Here is a 23091-nt window from a genome sequence, read left to right as displayed (position 1 = left end):
CCTTATATGGTTATCTTTAAAACATCCTGAAAATGTGTTTTTGGCATGTTCTGATGTGTTTTTTACTTCAAGCATATAGCTGACGACTTTTTTTTAATCAAAATTTGATGTAATGAAAAGGGTTTCTTAAGAATGTTCTTAGCTTTTCATAAATGTAAGTTTTGTCAAATTACGAGTTCAATAAGTAATTATTACTTATTTTCTAATGGAGTTAGCTACAAATTGTTGATTGACATACTGGTTGAAAAATAGCTATAACTTTCAAACCGTATAAGATTTGTGAAATCCAAAAGATGCATCACATTCTATGCTTTGACTAGTATAAGAAAAAAAAAAAAAAAAACTTATTTTTGATTTTTTTGAACTAGTTAAGGTGGTCAGACACGAGAGTTTTTTAATTCTGAAAATAGTATAGTAGAAAATTCATAATTAATTATTTATTTGGAATAAAAATTGCCAAAAATATGTGTCACATCCAGGCATGAGTCTACTTCTTATATCTAAAATTATATTTAAAAATATTATCATTTGATTATGATTAAGGTGGTCAGACATACACCTACTTTTTATTTTTGCCCTGAATTTTTTGTAGTATTGCATTAAAATCCAAACTTTTGACCAATAAAATAATTTTTTCTCCAGATAAGGCCTTGTAGTTTAGAAACTAGATTCAATTTCCTACAGATTATTTTCTTACAAATTTTTGGTATAAAGTCCAGAACCACTTTAAAATTATGTGTCAAGTTGACATAACCCTGATTTGCTAGTTTTTCACTGCCACTTAAGGCCATAGTTTGGTACACCATGATCCTGCACATTCCCCTCTCTAGAATCTACCACCTCTACCTCTTTTTCCTTGTTTATGCTTCTTTTTCAAGATCTCCTCAACTTTCAAGGCATATTGGTATGATTCTTTCACATTTTCCAACTTCATAAAACTTATCTCATCTTAAATTCTAGATCTCAATCCATTTATGGAGCTTACGATTTTCTCAACATCATCATCCACATGTCTATAGATCTGATGTCCAATCTATACAATTCCTCAATATACTCCTTCATGGTCATGTCTCTTTTTCTTAAATTTTTCATCTTTCTCAACAAGATAACTTGATAATCACTAGGAAACAATTTTTTCTTTACCTTGTTCACCATTTTCATCCAAGTTTAGATCTTCTCCTTTCCTCTCCTTTGTCTATCAATTTGGAAATGCTCCCACCACAGTGAGGCATGACCTTTCAAACTTATTACTACAGTTTTCACAATCCTATTATCAGGAGCATTTTCATATTCAAAGAACTTTTTCATTTAAGAGATCCAATCCAACACAATATTGGTATCCAATTTTCCATCATAAGGAACAATTTCTATAGCAGGCTTTGAATTTTCCCTAGAGAATACCCTCAACAACATTTCCTCATCTTGATGTTCTTTAGGTTCTGGACTAGGGTTTGGTGTTACTACTTATCATCAATATGTGTTACTCTCCTTTGGGCTATCTCTAGAGCATCTAATTTGGCTACAAATTTTCTCAATGTATCCAATATTGCATTATCAACATTTACTCTACCTCAAACCATCTTTACAAATTAGGTTCCTACAAGATTGTAACCCTCTACAAGTTATAGGTCAAATTCATAGATCTTCTACCCCACAACCAAATTCACTTAGGGTTCTACACAATCCAATCTTGACAAGGATGAACCATATGCTTTGATACCACTTGACATAGGGAGGGTGGAAGAACTAGGGCCAAAGGCTCACCCAATTATTCAAACCACCTTCATAGAGTCAACAAAGTGGAAACAACAACAAATAAAAACAACTTAGGAGATAGAGGAAGTAAATGTCTTCATTCATATATTCATCCAAACATTGATTACATGCCTAGATGTAAGGCCTTCTAGGTTATGGCCACATATATCAATTTAATTACAATCTATGATGATCAAACTTCACATTTTTCTCTCCTCCTTCTACCCATCCCTAAGACTCTAAACAAAGTCTCTTAAATACAAGCATGACCACAAGTTAGCCTGATGAAAATACAACTAAATAAACTCTCGTATTAAATTCTAGGCTAAGCCAAAAGTCAACTTGCAACAAATATCTAACACTAAATTAAATGCAAAGGTAGGCCCCAATAGGAAATCACACATAGACAACTTAACATTAGACTCCATGAAATACTAACAGTCAACAACCACAAAAACTTGGAAACCAAAGACACTCAAAAGGAACTATGAATTTGACATCAACTAGGAAGCTTGGCATCCACTAAACATGTAGCAAAAACTAAGAACTTAACAAAGCAAGTTATTGTAGCTTGGCAGAAACTAAGAAAATTGAAAACATGTAGGGTAGCAGTGAAACCCATGATGCTCTTGCATCACCAACCCCGTTAAAGGTTACAATACATAATATTAAATGTGACCTAGTTAGAGGATTTCAATCACCCTATTAGAAGTGAGCCTTATTAGAGGACTTTAGAACATTCCATTAGAATGTCACCTAGTTAAAGGATTTACAAATGATTGTTAGGTAAATCTTAATCCAAAGGATTTATCCATAATAGTACAATTCTTAGAAAGCAACAATAGGACTTGATCTAATAAAAAATTACAAATCACATGCAGATTATAGATCTCTAGTTGATTCCTCCATTCTTCTTAGCATTGATAATATTAAGCTCCAATAGATTTTTTATCCTTCACGCATTCATCCTCTTAAGCCTTCTTTATTTGTATGTCAACTACAAACTCTTATGTTCAGCCACTAGATGAAGCAACACCCTAGACATCTTGTCTTCCTTAGGTTCTCACACATGACAACATTTGCTTCTGGTCATCTATCACTATAAATAGAAATTTTAGAATTATTTTTCTTAACCACAATTGTCCATTCTAGGGTTAGGTAATATTCAATTAATCTACCCACTTTTTCATTAGAGTTCCTCTAGAAACTTCTTCTATAATATTCCCTAAATTTTCCTCAAAAATGGTTTACCTTGAATTTTATGCCACCAACTCATCATAGTTATCTTATACATGCTTCACATAGTTCAAGAAATCAAATTAGTTGGCTTGGATTCATCAAATATTTGATTTAACATTTTTTGTTGTCACTTGACACTTACAGTATTTTGTCACTCGGCCAACACTAGTTCACTCAGGAAAAACTAAAGTTTATGGATGCTCAATATAACTAAACTTTACTTGGCATATACTAACTTTCACTCAACTTCCATTGTTTCTGTTCTTTGCTTGACACCTATTTATTTGCACTTGGCTTCTACTATTTTTTGCTCGGCTTGCATTATTTTCTTAGCAAGGCTTTGCAGACACTTTTCTTTACTTAAGCTTCTTCTAGTCTTTGCTTGAGTAATCTTTCTTTACATAATCTAAATACATAAACAATACACTATAATATCAATGTCTTACTTTCTCTTCGTGCTCCTTTTATATACTAAATAACTCAACCTTTCTCTAGGTGGTCTTGTTATCTTCTCCTTTCAAATCCTCTCCATCAATCAACAAAATGATAGCATTCAGACCAAGAAGCAATTTTCTGACCAACAAGTAGCAAGTTTGACATCATTGACAAAATAATGATTGTTCCATGATAGGATCTACCCATCAAACAATATTTTTTCAGCAATCTCCCTCTTTGGAATTGATGGCAAACCAATAAAAATAGTAATGCCAAAAAGAGTATTAATATCTAAGATGAAATTTCTCCCTCTATCAGTATATGTCCTTCCTTTATATAGGGTAATGCAATATTTTTAAATCTCCTTCAATGTATCTTCTCCCTCTAACTTATATCATCTCTTTTTTATGAATTTCTTTGTCTTTCCTATACCTCTCTTCCTATGACTCCTTCATTCTTTCTTATATCTCCCTCTTTGGCAACAATGCAAAAGACATGTCATTATTTCATGTAGATACAATCAATACAAGTTCTCCCTATGTCATCTTGCATGTGACTGCAAGTCTTTTGATTTAGCTTCTTCATTACTTTAGGTAGCTCCTAAAATAAGATCCATTGCATTAAGTTGTAAGATACAACATTCAGCGAAATTGATGCAGGGTACTACTCTTGCTTCTTAAGTAGCTTCGGATAGGGGTATCACCCCTAGTTTACCTCTAAGATATTCATGTGAATCCTTAGATAAAGCTTTTGTGAATATATTAGCTATCTATTCTTTTATATTCACATATTCCATTCTCTTTTTCTTATCTTGAACCAATTCTCTCAAGTAATGGTACTTGATTGCAATGTGTTGTATCTTTGTGTGCATCACATGGGTCTTTGATATATTTATAACATTTTTATTATCACAAATAAAGTACCATAGGTTTACTAATTTCTTCCTTCATTCCTTTGAGTAGTTTTTTGATTCATACCACATTCGTATAGTTTACTATAGCAGCCACATATTCAATTTCAACAATAGATTGAGATATTCAATTTTGTTTCTTACTAGTCTAGGTGACCAATCTCTTTCTTAAGAAAAATTCTCCACCACTTTTACTCTTTATGTCATCAATGTTTTCAACCCAATCAACATTTGTATAGGCTCTTAACTGAAATTTATCATTTTTCTTGTAGCATAGACAATAATCTTCTGTTCCTTTGAGATATCTCATAATTCTCTTAATAGCCATCAAATGATTCTCCTTAGGATTTGTAGAAAATCTTACAAAAATCCCCACAACTAATGCAATGTCAAGTATGCTATGTACTACATATTGTAACTTTCAAATCATAGACCTATACAATGTTTCATTCGCTTCAGCAAAATCATCAGTCTTTGAAAGTTTATGTCTTGTGACCATACGCGTGCTAACTGGTTTTGAATCCTCCATACTAAAAGTTTTAAATATTTCCTTTACATACTTATATTGAGTGATGTAAATATGATATTTCATCTACTATACTTGCAAACCAACAAAGCTCCGAACATAGACATCTCAAATTTTTTCTTCATTTCATTTGCAAATATCTTACATAATGCATTTTGACCTCCAAATATGGTATCATCAACAAAAATTTCAGCTACTAAGATACCTTTACCTCCTTTTGTCTTCAAATATAGATTGTTGTTATCATTAGACTTCTCAAAACCAATCTTCACAAGATAATTGTGAAGCCTCTCATACCATGATCTTGGGGATTTCTTTAAACCATATAAAGCTTTGTGTAGTATACATACCATGTTCTTTTTGTTTTGATCAACAAACTGTTCATGCTTTTCTATGTAAACCTCCTCTTCTATTTTACAATTTAGAAATGTTGTCTTTACATCCATTTGATAAACTTTGAAACCTTTGTATGCAAAGTAAGCAAGCAAATTTCTTACTCCTTTCAATCTTGCAACTTGGGAAAACGTCTCTTCATAGTCAATTCCCTCTTCTTGTGCACACCCCTTGCAAACTAATCTTTCCTTATTCCTTGTGACTTCACCTTTCTCATTAACTTTTTTATGTACAACCACTTGGTTCCAATCACATTCTTGTTCTCTAGCCTAGGTACTAGAGTCCATGTTTTGTTCTTCTCAACCTAATCAATCTCTTTTTTCATGGCTTTACTCTAGTCTTCATCCTCTAATGCATCTTTCACTAACTTAGGCTCATGCATGTTCAAAAACCATGTATCACTTCTCAATTTATTCCTTGTCATTGATCTAGCTTCTTTATCTCCAATAATTTATTTAGAAGGGTGATGTCTTCTAACATACTTTGGCAATCTTGGTTCTAATCTTCTTTCTTCAATGGGTCTATCAACTTTAGAATCATTGTGTACTTATCTATTAGGAAAAATGACATTCCTTTCATGTATACTGATCTTAGAATAAGATGTACCTCTACTTCTATTTGTAGCTTGTTTCCTAAATGCAACTCGGCATCCATTGTATGTGACTCGATAGTCATTGTTACTTATTTTTGATTTACAACTTGGTTCATATCACCTTCATCAACAGGCATATCTTCATAAAATTATACAAAATATTTCTACTCTTTAGGTTCCTTCATAGATTTGGCTTCATGTACCTCTGTATATTCATCAAAATTCATATTTTTCTTTTCCACAAATTGGTTAATGTTAGTATTTAAACAGTTATAAGAATTGCTTCTTGTGGAATAACCAAAGAATATACCTTCTTCACTTTTAGCATCAATTTTGCCATTCCTATTGTCCTTAAAAACATAATACTTGCTTCCAAATACCTTAAAATATTTTGCATTGGGTGAGTATCCATACTATAGTTCAAGAGATGTTGAATGTGTACCTTTCTTGACTTGTACATGGTTCAAGGTATAGACAACTATACTTAAAACTTCTCTCCAATATTTCAAAGCAAGATTCTTCTCCATCATCAGTGTTCTAGCACATTCCATTATAGATATGTTCCTCCTTTGAGATATCTCATTTTGTGGAGGAGGGCTCCTAGGTGCAGATGTCTATCTTTTGATTTCTCTATCATTATAGAATATCTTAAACTCATTTGATGTAAACTCTCCACCTCTATGAGATCTCATACATTTCAAGATTTTGCTAGTCTCATTTTACACTCTATCCAAGTACCACTCAAATATTTGAAAAGCATCAAATTTTTGTTTCAAAAACATAACTATCATCATCCAAGAATAATCATCAATAAATAGGATAATGTACCTATCATCTTTGTAGCTTTGCACATCAATTGTTTCCCACAAATCAATATGAACTAATTCCATAATTTCTTTAGAGGAGTGAGTCTTACTTTTAAAATTAGATTTTGTCATCTTATTGTATCATCTTAAAATGGAAGCACTTCCATGATAAGAGTATTTAGCCCTCCAAGTAAGTGGTCTAGGGTCATGTCAAGTGCCTTGAATAGGTCTTTGGATGGATCTAGTTATTCATGGATCTAGTTGTTTCCCCCTAGTTTTTCTTTTGTCCCCTTGTTTCTAGCCTCTTTTTGACAAATTTATCTGAGAAATTGAAGAATTTTACTTTCTAGGTCAATGATGACATGATGGTTCAAGGTCAACCTAAACTTGACCTAAGTCACAACTGACCTCAATTTTGACCTAGGGTAGAGTTGACCTAAGCCCTTACCCTAGGTCCAAATATCAAGTTCTAGAGGTTTCAGGATATCAAGCTTCATAGAGTTTCATTTTCTCACTTCCAAGTCAGTTTTTTTTGGGTTTTAGAATGGTAAAATCTCAAATTGCATTTAATCAAGGTCATTTCTAGGGGCTATGTTTAATTAGGATTTAATTCTCCAATGTCTATCTCTCTAGAAGTTTGTGCCCTAGATCACTATATAAGGAAGCCCCCTCCTCTCATTTTCTCTAATAGAACAAACATGATGCAAACACACATTATGATATTAGACAATCCACTTTCAAGTATTTAAGCATTCAAGCATCCAATTCATCAAGGAGATCCATTGTTAGCCATTGAAGGATTCAATCTCTATGGAGCCCTCTTGTTGAAGATTTCTCCATCTACATTCATTCAAGCCTCTTCCAATGCTAAGATCCATTCAAGATTGGTGTTGAATATCTAATGCCATTGATTTGAGAGATCCTACACATAATTATACGTTCATTTGGAGCATCCTTACTTATGGATTCAAGGATTTGAAACCTCCACAAGAATTTCAACATAAGCAACGTGAATAGTTCCATTTACTTTGTTTATAAATATTGCAATTTTAGTTACATTCCAAGGTTGATTCCAAACAAGGGTTTGACCAAGGAAAATCTTGCATCCAAAGAAAACCATTTTTCTTGTAGGTATAGGTACATGACAACAAATTGAAATTCAAATTTGGATACCCTTTTCAGCAAACTTCTGAGATCCACAAACATTATTCCTATCAGATTTGTTTAGGTCAAGGATGATCTTCTGTGAGGGGTAAGATTATGTCCTACTATCTAGGTCAAAGTTGACCTAACCTCACAAGGACAAAAGTTTAATGGGTTTTCTTTGTCTTGACATTTCCAATCTAGAGCAGGTTGTAAAATTCCCTGAAACTATGCACAAACATCTGAAATCTACATTTTCCAGATTTTCCCTACTTTGAGGTTAGTATTTTTCTTTTATTCATTTAAAATTTTAAGTACATACTTTCTATAGTAGATTATAGGATTTACTGTTTTCTTCATTTTCTCCATCATTTGATTCATTGGTGCATTGATCACTTCTTTGTGATCAATCCATTTGTATCTTTCCTTTTGGGAATTTGGGTTAAGTATATGTCCTATACTCCCCCTCTTACATCATATACAATCCACACATCCATCCATTTTTATCCTATTCACTTACCTAATTGACATTTTTGGCAAATCACACTATCAGTATTCTTTAGGTTTAGGCAAACCTCTGACTCTTTTCATGTTATTGATACTGACTATGTTATCAAAATTAACATGACATAGCCTCCTATTGCATAGCCACACATCATCAAATTCTATAATAAGACAAGTAGCATCATTCATGTCAATATAAAATAGATTACCCCTAGTTTGATCTCCATTTCAAATTAGCTTTCCATCAGTGTCTTAGATCTTTACTTTCTTGTTCTCAAACTCAACTTTGCAACCTCACTTATTTAGTTATGACACACTCAACATATTATAGTTAAATGCTTCTACATAATAAGCACTTTTACACATGATGTTTTCTATCAGTTTGATTGATCCTTTACCTTATATTAGACATGGGGTATCATTACCGAGTCTAACACTATTTCCATTGTAGTAATCAAGGGTAATGAACTTATTTTTATCTCTAGTCATGCGATGTGAACATCTACTATCAATGATCCATCTATCACTCTTGTTCACCTAAGACACTAATGCAGTTGACTCATCCTTCATAAAAAAATTTACAACTTCATCATCATGGTCATTGGATTCATCTTTTGTTTCCTCTTCAACAATGTAATAAGACTAATTTCCTTTGTCTTTATAATCTTTTTTGTTCTCATCTCTTTTACCTCTATATTTGTATACACTCCTATTGTTCTTCTTGTATGGACATCTATCAACAATATGATCAACCTAATTACAATTAAAGAACATGATAGGTAGCTTCCCTTTGTATTTCCCTTTGACTCTATGAAATATCCTTGCTAACAATGCTTCAAGCTCTTCTACACCATCTTCATTTGTATCACTGTCACTAGAAACATGCTTGATCTTTTTCTTTTTCTCTTTAGGTTTTTTCAGTGACAATTTAGCTTTGAAAGAAGATTCAACATTTTTAGTTTTGGAATTATCAAAATTAGAGAGTTCAAAAGTAGTGAGTCTACATATCAATCCTTCAAGGGTCATATTACTATCAGGAACACACCTTAGTTATTATATGGAAGAGACTCTAATAGCATAGATAGGCAATAGTGTTCTCAGTACTTTGTTGATTAGAGTCTCATCTTCAATGACACCATTAGCTCCTCTAATAGCATTCACAACATCTTTGATTCTTGTGCAATACTAGACAATGGTCTCACCTTCTTGCATTCTTATTTCATCAAACTTTCCTCTTAGACTTTCAAAACATTCTTATCTCCTCCATAAATTGTTTGTATAACATCCCACATCTTCTTTGTAGTATCACATCCTTTGATGTCATAAAACTCTGAGTAGCTTGGGGTAGAAGCAAACTCTAACATTTCTTGATTGTATTCTTTCTTCTTTGTTAGATCATTCATAGTAAGGGATCCAACAAGATCAATATGCTTAGTGTTGATGGTAGATTGTGCATAGGTCTCCAAGACCTCCTAGATGTAGCTTCATCAAACTTTGCCATGCAAGAAATTTTTCCTTGTTTAGTTTGGGCACCTAATTTATATACATCTTGATCTTTAGCTTTTAGTATCTTCAAACTATTTCCTCACAAGCACCAATGATCTGATACCAATTGTTAGAGTGGGGTTGCCATTGCACCAAAATACTGATCTATCAATGCTCAATACAACCACTCAATTTATAGCACACAGGAGGTAGTTGATCCCTTTTCATGAATCCTAAGGGGAGTACTAAAAAAAAATTCCAACATTTTTAGCATGCAAGATTTATTGAAGACTTTATGAGGATAATGTGCAAACAGAGTACCTAAGAAATAGTTTATGATGTTTGGATTGTATCTCTTAAGAGGGATAGAATCATGATGCTCAAAATTAGACATTGATAGTAGATAACATAATGATGATGTCAGTGAGTGTACAAGGTCATAGGTGGTACATGTGAGAAGTTGTATTTACTATGAGCAGATAGTGTTGCATAATTGTAATAAGATATAATTTATTTTGTAATATATTAATGAGGTCCTATTATAATTAATTGGGAAAGCCTCAAGGCCAACTCAAAGAGTTATTTTGAGGATATGGTATAAAAAAATTTATTTTCCTTTTGATAAGATGAATTTATGTAAGTGTGAAGAAGTGTGTGAGTGTGAATTTTGCAAGTGATTGGCGAAGTTGGTAAATGTTTGTAAGCGATCAAAGGGATTAGTTTGATGTGAGTTTGAAGATCTAGCATTAAGATCTAAAGAGGTTTTTCCTGATCAAGAGGAAAAAGGAGTTCAAGTTATTTCATTTCCATAATTCTACAATGAATAATATAGAGATCAGTTGGACAGTGTGTTTGATGGTCTTTCCCTAAAGCTATTTGGACAATGGGTCCATTTGCCTTCTACAACTCCTAATAGGTATTTAAAGTCTACTAGTAAGGACTGATATGTACTGAATGTATTTTATTGGCTCCTAATAGATTTCATTCTCTTAGAATGCACTTTTATATTAGTACATAATTTTTTGGGTACTACCCCTAGTGATTTTTTCCCTCTGATCAAGGGTTTCCCTAGTTAACATATCTAGTGTTATTATGTATGTGTATCTTTTTATGGTTTCTAATTATATTTTTCACATGCTTAAGTTTTAATAAGGTTGATAAAATTTATATTGATTTGATAACTGACTCACCCCCCCCCCCCCAGCCCCCCCGGGCCCCCCCCAACCTCTTAGTTATCTTTGTGGACTTTAATTTTTAATAGACTAAGCTCTATAGTAATTTGTCCAACCCTATTATCCATGAGGGTCTTATGAAATTAATTTCTAAGTTATATGAAAAGTATATAGTGGGAAAGAGTCCTAGGTCAAAATATTAGGGAAAAGAAAAGGAAGTCATTAAAAAGAAGTAGAAATGAGCTTTGGGTGAGGGAAAGGAGTTGAATAAGGGAAAAGAGAAAAAAAGGTTGATTTTGAGGATTCCTTAGATGAGTCATCTTCAGAATTGGAAGATAAAAAGAAAAAAATGAAAAAATGCAAGGAGTCCAATTCTAAGGAGAGTGACAATAGTTATCAAAGTGAGGAATCTAAGATTTCTAAAGAGGATGAGGAATCAAACGAAGAGTCTAGTGAGGAAGAGGATAATGATAATGAAGAGGGGGAATACCGAGGATGACAAGGAAGCCAATATTAAGGAAAACATATATGAGACTAAACACCATAACTTGGCTTTAGTAGAAGGGGATTCAACTAAAATAGATGATGTTGAGAATGACATGACCAATGTGAACATTGACTTGGAATTGTAGGTGGCAAATATGCTTCATGATATTGGAGAAAATTATAGTATAGAGGATGATTTAACTAGGATTATTCATACAACTAATATCGAATAGTAAAAATAGCCTTCCTAATAATAGATAGTAAAACTTCCCAATAATATTAAATTAGGGTAAAAGTACAAGCCTGTATTACATTTTGTAAATAAAAATGATCTTAGAATGCATGTTGTTCAACTTTAATGACATGACACATTACAATGTAGGAGAATCCCCAAAGGAGATGTCCTAGCCTCTAACAAATAATGACATAGTAGAATATACACAATAACACAAAAATTTAGATCCACAACAATGGAAAATCCTATAATAGAATCATAAGATTTACATCCAAAATGCCCATTTGTAAGGCCTTTCAAGTTACGAACAAACAAATAAGCATTTACAAAAGTAATTTTGAAAGATCTCGCAAGATCTAACTCCTAGCTAGTCTAGATTTATAATCTGGTAGAGAACTCCAAGAAGAATCTAAACTCGTGCACACAAGCCAGCAAGCTACCTTCTTATTTTTCCAAGCTGTAGCTACTAGCTCTACCAAAAAACTTTGCTTCTCTTAGCTACTCCATGTTGAATTGAATTATGACTTAAGACTCCCCTAAACCCCCTACTTGTACCCAACTAAGACACAAGTCAACCTATCAAGTTATAAATTAAATACATGCTTACATTAAATACATATCTAAGCCACAAGGTGGATTACAAAAAACATTAAATACAAAATTTTAACCCTAGTGTTAACCTACAATACAACTAAACAAAATAACTAAATACTTAGGACAAGCCCCAAGTTTACAATGCATAAATAACTCAGAAAATAATATAGGAGTATGTGCCCTTAAGCATAGGTCCATGTGTCATCCAACAATCCAAATCCAAGAGCACACATGCCAACTCCCTTCGATTGAAGCTTGTGAATACAATCTCTAAAGTTTGCCAATAAATCAAAAACCTGTGATGATTACTTGAAACTCTATGCACAATAGGAAAAGGTTTCTCAATATATCTCAAACACATCCCTAAAAACACAAACTATAACTAGACAAATTCAAGCACAAATCCCCTATATACAAGATCCCTAACTTCCCTAGGATGCTCTTGCATCAAACACCCTAGGTAAAAAGAAAATATGTCCTTAATAGCTAGAAGAACATCTTGTAGTGTTTAACACAAAAACCCCAAACTAGTTCTTCGCATACATGTCCTCCACCACACCAACTTGTACACTCTTGCATTTTTTCTACTTCTAGAAATCCTTTCCTGCAATAGTCTTCAATGTACAATAGGTATTCTATCAACACTAATCTCTAACCCCTTCAAAATCCCTTAATTCAATGATGCAACCAAAAATCAAGTTCCTTCTACCAAGTTCTACATCCTAGAAAGGAATTGAGGAATGCTTCCTACCACCCTTCTCAATAGTAAACACATTCTTGACACAATAATGCACAACTGTGAAATCATGCTGCCAAGGTCTTCCAAGTAATATGTGACAAGAATTCATGTACACAATATCACACAACACTAGATCCTTATATTGCCCAATTTCAAAATCAACAAGATATTTCTCCCTCACCTCTAAAGCAGGCTCATCTTGTAACCAAGTGATCCTATAAGGACAAGGATGTCTCATTCTCTTCAAACCAAGTTTTTGAACAATCTCCTAAGAAACCAGGTTATCAGTAGTACCACCATCCAAAGTTACATTGCAGATTTTACCTACAAACTTACAACAAGTCTTGAACAAATTCTTTCTTTTCCCCAACACCTTCTTCCCAAGCAACACCCTTCAAATCAAAAAATTATCCCCATCTTGCTCTGCTTCATTCACCAAGTCTTCAACCTCTTACACCACAATAGTTCTGCAGTCACCAGCCTTAGGACATTCAAAAGATTGCTAACCTTCTTCATGACATTTGTAGAAAGTACCTTTAAATGCACCTCTATCTTTTCTCTTCCTCTAATCAACAAGTTTTAGTTCATCTTCAGCAATATATTTATTCTTATTAGAATATTCCTTCTCCTTTCCTCTAGGATTACCTTGATGTTTTCTCTTCAACTTCTCTTCTGGCTTCGGAGCATAGTAATAGTATCCTCAATGGAAGTAGCATCCAACATACCAATCTCACCCTTAATGTTGAATCTCATACCATTAATATATCTAGCGACCTTTTCTATAGAAAATTCTCTATTTCCAAACCAAATAGTCAGCTTATAGAACTCCTTATTATAACCCTTCACAAACAAATCCTTTTGTTTCAAACTCTGCAATTGTTTAAACAATTCAAGTTCATAAGATAAGAGGGAATGAACTTAGCCTTCAACTTTGTAACCATCAATCTCCATCTAGTGATCTTCATTTCACCCTACCCTTCTCTATCTCTTTGCAATTCTTTCCACTATAAAGTAACATGTCCTTTCAATTTAGTTTGTGCCAACCTCACTCTGAGTGGATCTCTAATATCCTCTAGCTCAAAGTAGTCTTCTAATTTTCCAATTCAATCAATCAGGTATTTAGGATGCAAAGTACCTAAGAAATTAGAAATATTCATCTTATGCTTCAACCTCAACTGAGTTCTAGATCTACCCAAATGACCATCCCTATCTTCCATAGGTCTCATCATGCGATGATTTTTTTCTTCACGACTAGATCCAACAACTTCAAAGTCTTCAAGAGCTTCCTCATAACCATCTTTAGTATGGACATTCTAAGATAAACCAGCTATAGCTCTCATGATCCCATTCTTCATCAACTCCATCTCATATCTAAAATCTAATGTATCCTTCTCTAAAATCCTTACTTCCACATCATCACAAATATCTTCAATCTCCCTAGAGTCTAGTCTTCTTAGAGGCATCTACCAAGATCTTCGCAAACCCAAGCAAAGAACCAACTAGATCCAACCTTCACTTTGATACCACTTGACGTAGTACAAGGTAGGAGAATCCCCAAAGGAGATGTCCTATCCCCAAGAAATAACCACATAGTGGAATATACATAATAACATGGATATTTAGATTGACATCAACGCTAGTTCTCATAATAGAATCATAAGGTTTACATTCAACATGCCCAGTTGTAAGGCCTTCTGGGTTACAACCAAACACATAAGAAATTACAAAAGTAATTCTACAAAACCTCACAAGATCCAACTCTTAGCTAGTCCATATCTACAATCTAGTAGAGAACTCTAAGGATAATCTAAACTTCTTCTTGCAAGCCGCTAGCAACCTTCTTATTTTGCCAAGCCACAACTACTAGTTTTTCTCACAAACCTCATTCCTCTTATCTACCTCATGGTAAACTTAATAATGAATTAAGGCTCCCCTAATCCCCCCACTTATACCCAACTAAGGCACAAGTCAACCTAGCAAGTTATAAATTAAATAAACCCTTAGATTAAATGCATATTTAAGCCACAAGTTGGCTTACAAAAAACATTAAATATAAAATGTTAACCCTTGCATTAACCTATTGAGTTGTCCTTTTGCACAATGCTTAATCACAAGAATCCTTTTGAAATGCTCTCTTGAACAGCTAATCCGAGGATCAACTTCAAGGTTCTGGGTGATCTTGTGACCTACTAGAATCTACTTAGATGAAGATAAATGTGAATGTTCACGAGGAGGCCTTTGCTAGTTCTGAAACAATTCAGATAAGAAGAATGATCTACTTGTTGTCTCCAAAATCCACACACAAAAGGAATATATTTTTGTATTTTTCTATTTTTTGAGATGAATGTAATCTAACAATGCAACTATATGAATTCCTAATTTAACCAAGGGGTTAGTAAAGCAAATAATGAAGATAGGGTAACAAGAAATTTAAGAAAATATAATGAAAGTAAAATCCTAATGGACATAAGCCATGGAAAGAATGCATCAATGAGTTAAGATTTTGAAAAGATTTGTGGATAACCATTGAAAATAGGAATTGCACTTCCTTAATTCCATTGATGCAATCATCAAAGGGAACTTAGTAACCATAAGATGTTTCACTTTTCATCAAAATGAAAGGCCATGAAAAGTGTGCTCATGCAAGACAAAAAGTTATACAGGAACAATATGATGATCTCTTCTCGAACTTAGTATGTCAGTGTAATTTGTAGACCCATAGCAAACACTAGAATTAAAAGATCGCACAACTAGAAAGAATGCAATAAACTTTTGGCTCAATTACATTCCATGAACATACATCCACAAAATATAACACACATAGGCAAGAATCACTACATTCCAAATGCAAGCACCAAAAGCATATATTATTGCAAAATAAAAGTGGCCTTGATTACATATTACATTCCTATATTTATAAGAAATCTTCTCCTCAATCTATGTTGAGTGAGAGATATTTTTATGCAATTATATGCTTCTAAACTAATAAAACAAATCTATTTATGTACAAACTAAATACCTAATAGGTGCTAAGTAGGACTCCATCCATTTTATATCATTAATTGGATGCATGAGTCTTTACATGTCATAAAATAAATAAAGTATGAAAGAATAAGAAAGAGAAAGTCTTTAGTTGTTGTAGAAGTGTTTGGAAGTGCCAAAAATATAAGATCCATCTTCACTAGGCATCCAAAGGAGTTAAACTACTGTCAGAATGTGTTTCTGATGCATGGAAAGCTCTAAATTTATAACTGGCAGTTAACTATTAGTGCACCTTTGAATTCCTCAAAGTCTTATATGATACTACTAAAAAAGTGCGCACCTGCACACCTTTATGCACTTGTGTAGTAGTCCACCTCGGAAGTAGGCTCCAAAAATACAAAATTTCACTTACTATCAAAATCAAAATTTTGGCTTATGGATTTTGTTCCCCTTTATACTAGAGCTATGTTTGGGTATTTTCCCTTGAATTTCTCAATGATCTTAGTGACTTGAGCCACATCTAGAAAATCTAAGGATGCATATTTGTCTATCACCTTCTACCTATAGTTGTTTACTTTGATATGAGTCTCCACAACATCTCTGAGTTTTACAACAAGTTCGAGTAAAGCCTCTTCTATTCTAAGTGCTTGCCTAATTTCATCATCATTGGAAGCTTCCTCAAAAGCTCTCTAGAATTTCTCCACTACTACCTCTACTAGTATTAACTTTTCTTGTGTAGCATCCTCAAAAATATCTAAACAAGCATCACTATAATGCTTCCCAGCTTCCAAAATTTTCTCTTGGGCTTGATCCTTGAGCTTTTGAATCTCCACATGTAATGTCTCCATTACTTTGTTCCCATCCATAATCTTTTCAATCCAATCATCTATCTTTTCTAACTCCTTAGATGTATATACACCCATCAACATCCGATGCCTTTGGCTTTTAATTTCCTGTAATGCTTGCAAATCCTTGCCCCAAGTATGTATCTCATCCATTAGACCAAAATCTTGATTCAAAATGGCTACTAACCTATCCATATTCTCCTACATAACGTGTAATAGCTTCAAATTTCCCTAAATTATTTGTACACCCTTTTCCTCATAACTTTCTCACCATTGATGACAAGCTCTCAAAAATGGGTCCAACTATACCGCACCCCTATCTCTTCTTTCAATTGCTACATTCAAAGTGTCCTTGGGGTTTGTGGGATCCAAGAGTCAAAAAAATTTATTTAAATATCCCTTTAGGATTTCATTTTGCTATGGAAGTGTTATTAATTTTGGCCCACCCTACTCCAAGCTCTTGAATACCTCCTTCATACCTGTTGTGACCATTATCTTAGCACTATCGAAGGTAGGCTTCCCAAGCATGACCTCCTTGATTTGATAATCCCATGGCATCAATTCTTCGATGTTTGAATGTAGAGGAGGGATAGCCACATGTGAAAATAATTCCTGGCTCTGATCACTCATGATAAAGGCTAATACCTATGCATCTTTTGGAGGTGATTCGAGCTTTGTCAAAATTTCAATCAATTCCATTCTATCCTCCTCTTCAGTGGTGAATTGTTGTTTCTTATTTCTTATTACTTCTTTTCTTATCCACCTTGGGATATGCTCCAATGGAGATTTTCCTTTAAAGGATGAAGGAGTTTGCTTAGCTATACTCTTCCCTTTATCATTCCTTTCTGGAGTCTTCTCCTTCTATGAAAGATCTACATCGAGAATCTATGTATGTATAGAGTCCATAGTCCTCACCTCAGTGTCTTGGGATGTTTTCTGAGGTTGTTCACTTATCTTCCATTCTTCCAACACTTCTTTAGTGGATACTTATTGTGCCTCTTCTTCCTATTCTACTCGAACTTGTTCTTCTTTTGTTCCTAGAGGAAAAGGGGTAGTTGATTCCTTGTCTACATAGAATGTCACTTGTAATGTAGATGATGGAACCACCTCGGGTCCTTGTGGTTTGGGTGGTAGCTAACTCCAATCCTCCTATTGAGGTTGATTGGTTGGAGTGTCCCTTGTCTTATCCCTGACCAATTCAGTACCCATGTGCATAAAATCAAAATCTAACATCTGAAAGAAATTAGTGCCGTCCACATCTTGCTCATCCATCTATTGTTGCATTTCATCTTTCGATGTACTAGTTTGGATGGGTTGCTTAGGAATAGATGGAGGTGTGATGGTGGAGCTTCTCTTCCTTTCTAACTCTATAGTTCTTGTGAGATGTATCCTCCAATTCAAAGATATATTATCCTCTTCATCCCCATCATCCTCTTTTTCTATTTCTTCTAGAATAGGTTTAGGGACTAATGGGAAAGGAATGACTTTCTTGATCACCTTTTCTCTCCTTTTCACCAGATTCTTAATCTTTCTCCTCTTCTTAGGCACATAGGGGGATGCTTGTACCTACTGTTGAGGTATTTCTTGTATTTTGAATTCATCTCCTCCTTGTCCTTACTTGGCTAGAGGTACTTGAGGATTTTCTTGGGTCTCTATAGTTTCAACATTTTCTAACCCTTGTACATTTTCTTCTCCCTATTGTGGAGGTGCCTGAATTCCTCTTCCTTTTGCCTTTACCTTTACCTCTATGTGCCTGATAATACCCAACTGGTCTATCAAGTTGGTGCACCATTTCTAGTCTTACTGGTGACTAGGCTATAAATGTAGGCATTATGACCTTTGCTCCTTGACCTTTAGCTGGGCAGGCTTGAGCATGGGAGATCATTGTTTTAGGAATTGGATCAAGTTTCAAAGGTCTTTTGATCCAATCATTTTTAAACTTGATGACATGCCTTGCCCTATGATTAATTTTTGAGTTCTCTTCTTTATCAATCTCAACATTCATGATAGGTCAGTCGCTAATCTTATCCCTATTAAATAATGGGTCAAGAAGATCCTCTATATCTTGTTGCAAAATCTTCAATGGAATCTTATCTTCAAAGCCTTCTCTATAAGATACAAAGTCATCCTACAATAATCCCTTATGTGGACATTGTAGTCATTTGTTGCATTCATCTAGTAGTCTTCAATGGCATCTTCATGCTAAAATGTTTTACCCGCTAAGTATTGCACTCTCTTGATGTTATGAAAATAAGGCTAACGGGAATTGTACTCTTCCAAGGGATATTGATCCCATTCACACTAAAAAGACAAAATATCTTGTCTTTGATCCACCTTGAATGGTCCTATTGGAATAGGCCATATCCAACATATTTTTTGCTATCTTCTAACTCTGTCATATACGGACAAGAGTTGTTGAGCAATCTCCAGTAAAATGAGTCTATCAATGGGATACCTAGGGAGCTTCTTAGGATTGATAGTTGTAACTACTACCCTCAAATATGTGAATGTGTTAAATTGGATGTAATAAGCCCCAACTTATGATATCTTAGCAGCTGCCTCTTCAGACATCCTCTTCACATAATCCCCCTCTATAAACCAAATTATCATGAATATGAAAGCATCATTTACAATCCTATATTCTTTTCTTTTCTTTGAAAACTTCTTCTTGATCAGTTGAGGATACACAATGTAAGGCCATGCATTTGCATCTTGCATGCTACCTTTCTTATAGAGCCTAGGGTAATCTATTACTCTTGCAACTAGTAGGTATACCAAATATGAAGTCATATAAAATCTATAGTTATTCCTAACTACCACTAGTGACTCTCCCATGTTCTCACTAAGAATGGAGGCCCAGTCAATTGGCATCTTTTCTGTTTTGATGGTCTCAATGAAATTGACCATCCAAATGTTCAAATTCCCTGATGCCGAAAAATCAATGACTCTGCTCAAGAGTATGATCGAGTATCCAATATCTTCCTTCATGTACCCTCCTGTCATATTCACTTTTCCTTCCTTCCTCCCTAGAGGATTCTTCTCAATAAGGTATGATGACTGTATAATTTTTAGATATCATCTCTCTTCTTAGTGGTAGGTTAATCAGATAAATTGATCCACCCTTGGTAGATGCAAGACCTTCTCTATATTGTTGGGTTGGAGATCTAGGATGATCTCTCTAATTATGTTCTTGACAACACTTTCTTTGAGTACATATCTTTTTGCTAGCATCATGATCAATTTTGAAGACTATACTGAAACTAGACGTGACACTACGTCAACAAGTCTTGATCAGATCAATGCAGAAATCATCAGAGACCTTTCTATTGGTTTGTTGCATAGTTTCAAGAATGATCCCAAATCAGTATGGTACTTGTCCTAAATATTGATTTTTTTGGCACACCCTAGAACTTGAACACTACGGGCTTTGGAACCATCTTTTCTGTAAGGAAGGATGATGAAGATGCCATCGAATCTACAAAAAAATGATTTCCATTAGTCCAAAGTCACAAAAAATTTGATTAATCACACCCTAGTACTGACACAAGAAAACCCCTAAAACCTTAATTGTTTGAAAACACATAAAACCTAGTTTAAACCTAGAATACACAAAAAATGCACACGAGCTGCACCTGGTAGGTGTGCCTGGTGCACCATTTTATTATCAAAGTTTTAATATATGAGCGTGTGATGCACACCATACACTTTTATGTGCAAAGGAGTCTTTTATGGTTTAGGGTGCGCAGTAACACACCTAATTAGGTGCGCTACTGTACACCTTAAAAGGATGCTTTTTTTCTTTGTTTGCTTCAAAGTTTTTGAAGTTTCAAGTAAAATGCACAACAACGCACCTGGGTAGGTGTGCCATTGTGCGCCCTTTTGGGTGTTTTATACATGTTTCTTGCTCATGCAAGATTGAAGGAGGGGGTGGGGAGGTGCACTTGCAGAGGTGCAATGCTATGGCACCTAGAAGTTTGGAGAATGATAATGAAGGTGGGAAAGGAGAAAGAAGGCCCCTGGTTTTATAGACCCAGGGATCCCAAGTCCCTTTTGTGTTGCGCAGGTGCACAACTACGTGACTGCACATCAAAAAAAAAATACCTCTCTTCTTAGTAACTTGGTGCACTAGCACACTAATTGAGGTGCATCAATGAGCCTTTTTTTTACAAAATACTTATCCTCTCCTAGAACTCTATTTCCAAAATCTAGATCTTCAAATCAGGACTTGGACATGAACTAAGACACTAAAAGAAAACCTAAAATGACTCAGACCCTGGACTAGGGTTCTAGGAAGCCAAAAAATAAAGTAAGGGGTCCCCATTTCTAGCAAAGAAATGGGGCGTACATTGTGGAACCACAACACAACCCACAATACAACCACATAAAATAACTAAATAGCTAGGACAAGCCCCAAGTTTACAATGCATAACTAACTCAAAATGCCACATAAGAGTATGCACCCTTAGGCATAAATCCATGTTCCATCCAATTATCCAAATCTAAGAGAACACATACAACTACCTTGGATCAAAGCTTGTGAATATGATCTCCAAAGTCTATTAGCAAATCAAAAACTTGTGACCAACAATCACCAAAATAACTTTAAATCGAAGACAATTACTCCAAACTTTATGCACACTTAGGACAAGGTTGCACAATATATCCCCAACACATCCCCAATTGCACAAATAATAACTACACAAATCTAGGCATGAAGCCCCTACATACATGATTACTGACTTCCCTAGGATGATCCTGCATCATGATATAAAAATGGTATTTGTGTTTGGAATTTGAAGATGATGTAAATTGATAAAACGTGTGAAATTTCATGGATTTTATACCTATATTTTAGATTTATTTTTTTAATTGTGAAATTATTCATTTAAAAAAAAAATTGAAGTCCTTTTTTAAACTTCGAAAAGCATATCGTGTAGTTCCCTTCAAACAAGTATATTGAAATAATTTTTTTTGCTTTGATTTGAAAATATATTATAGATGACATGAATAGATAGGGAACCAAAATAGAAATATTGGTTTTTGATGTATATTTTGTTTGTTATAAGTACTCAAAGTTGACCTTGTTAGAGACTAAAAGTTTTTTCCTCCATTAGAACTTCCCTATCAAGACTACACCTTTTTGAGAAAAAATCACATATTCTTGAAGATGACTCTCTCCTCTAGGGATGAATAAAATTTTTGAATTTTTTTGATATGATTTACTATTTATTTTCCTTTTCTAAGGGAGTGTCCTCTAAAATGTTAAAATACCTACTTATAATATTTTAAAATTAAAACATATTATAACCAATCAAAACACTATGAAATTTATATAATGATGCTATTGAGTCCAAGATGTATAAAAGGGTATTTTTAGATTTTGAAAATAGTTGAGTTTTGTTAAAGAAACGAGATTTGACCCAAATAGGTAAGAAGTCCTAAAAGGTAACACAGATCTGTGCTTTTACCCATTATCTCTCTTCTCCCCTCTGCCCAAGGAAGGGTTAATCATTATTTTCAAAAGGGTTCAACTGATATTTCAACTTCAAAGGTCTTCTATTGTATTACTAGTGAAGAGGGATATGTGGCTATCCCATCCAACTACCCCTTACAATTATATGAGTCATGTTTGTACACAAAGATATGTAGCCATTATGATTGATAAGGAATGCTAATAATTCCATGGATTATAGTTATTAGGGATTCTTAAGGTCCTTTAAAATTATAGGCCTTGAAGAGTGGATTTTGAGGAAAAGACCAAGGGATTTTCTCCTAGTATTTAAGAGGCATTCAATTGATTAATCAAAAAATACTATCCTCAAAATAATCATAGAAAAAAAAGTTGATCCTAGCTTTGAATGAATGTGCTACAATTGAACCATCTACCCATTCCATTGTAACTGAAACTACCCATTTGAATTTTCTCCCTTTTAATATTAATTGAATTTGTTCGTGATACTCTCTCTCTCTCTCTCTCTCTCTCTCTCTCTCTCTCTCTCTCTCTCTCTCTCTCTCTCTCTTTGTGTGTGTGTGTGTGTGTGTGTGTGTGTGTGTGTGTGTGTGTGTGTGATTTGTTATCCACAAAATTTATAGTTATAAGAGCTATAATCTTGCTTCTCTATACTAAGATATCAATAGACTCACTTGGATTACGAGAAATATGACATTATTTTCATTTGTGAGTATTGACCTCAATATACTACATGACATTTTGATTGACATGACTCATTTTTTATTTTTTGGATGGAAA

The sequence above is a fragment of the Cupressus sempervirens genome, chromosome 11 (genome assembly GCF_028749045.1).
Source record: "Cupressus sempervirens isolate cs-2001-9-10 chromosome 11, ASM2874904v1, whole genome shotgun sequence".
NCBI classification, from domain to species: domain Eukaryota; kingdom Viridiplantae; phylum Streptophyta; class Pinopsida; order Cupressales; family Cupressaceae; genus Cupressus; species Cupressus sempervirens.
This window is presented reverse-complemented; position numbering follows the sequence as displayed.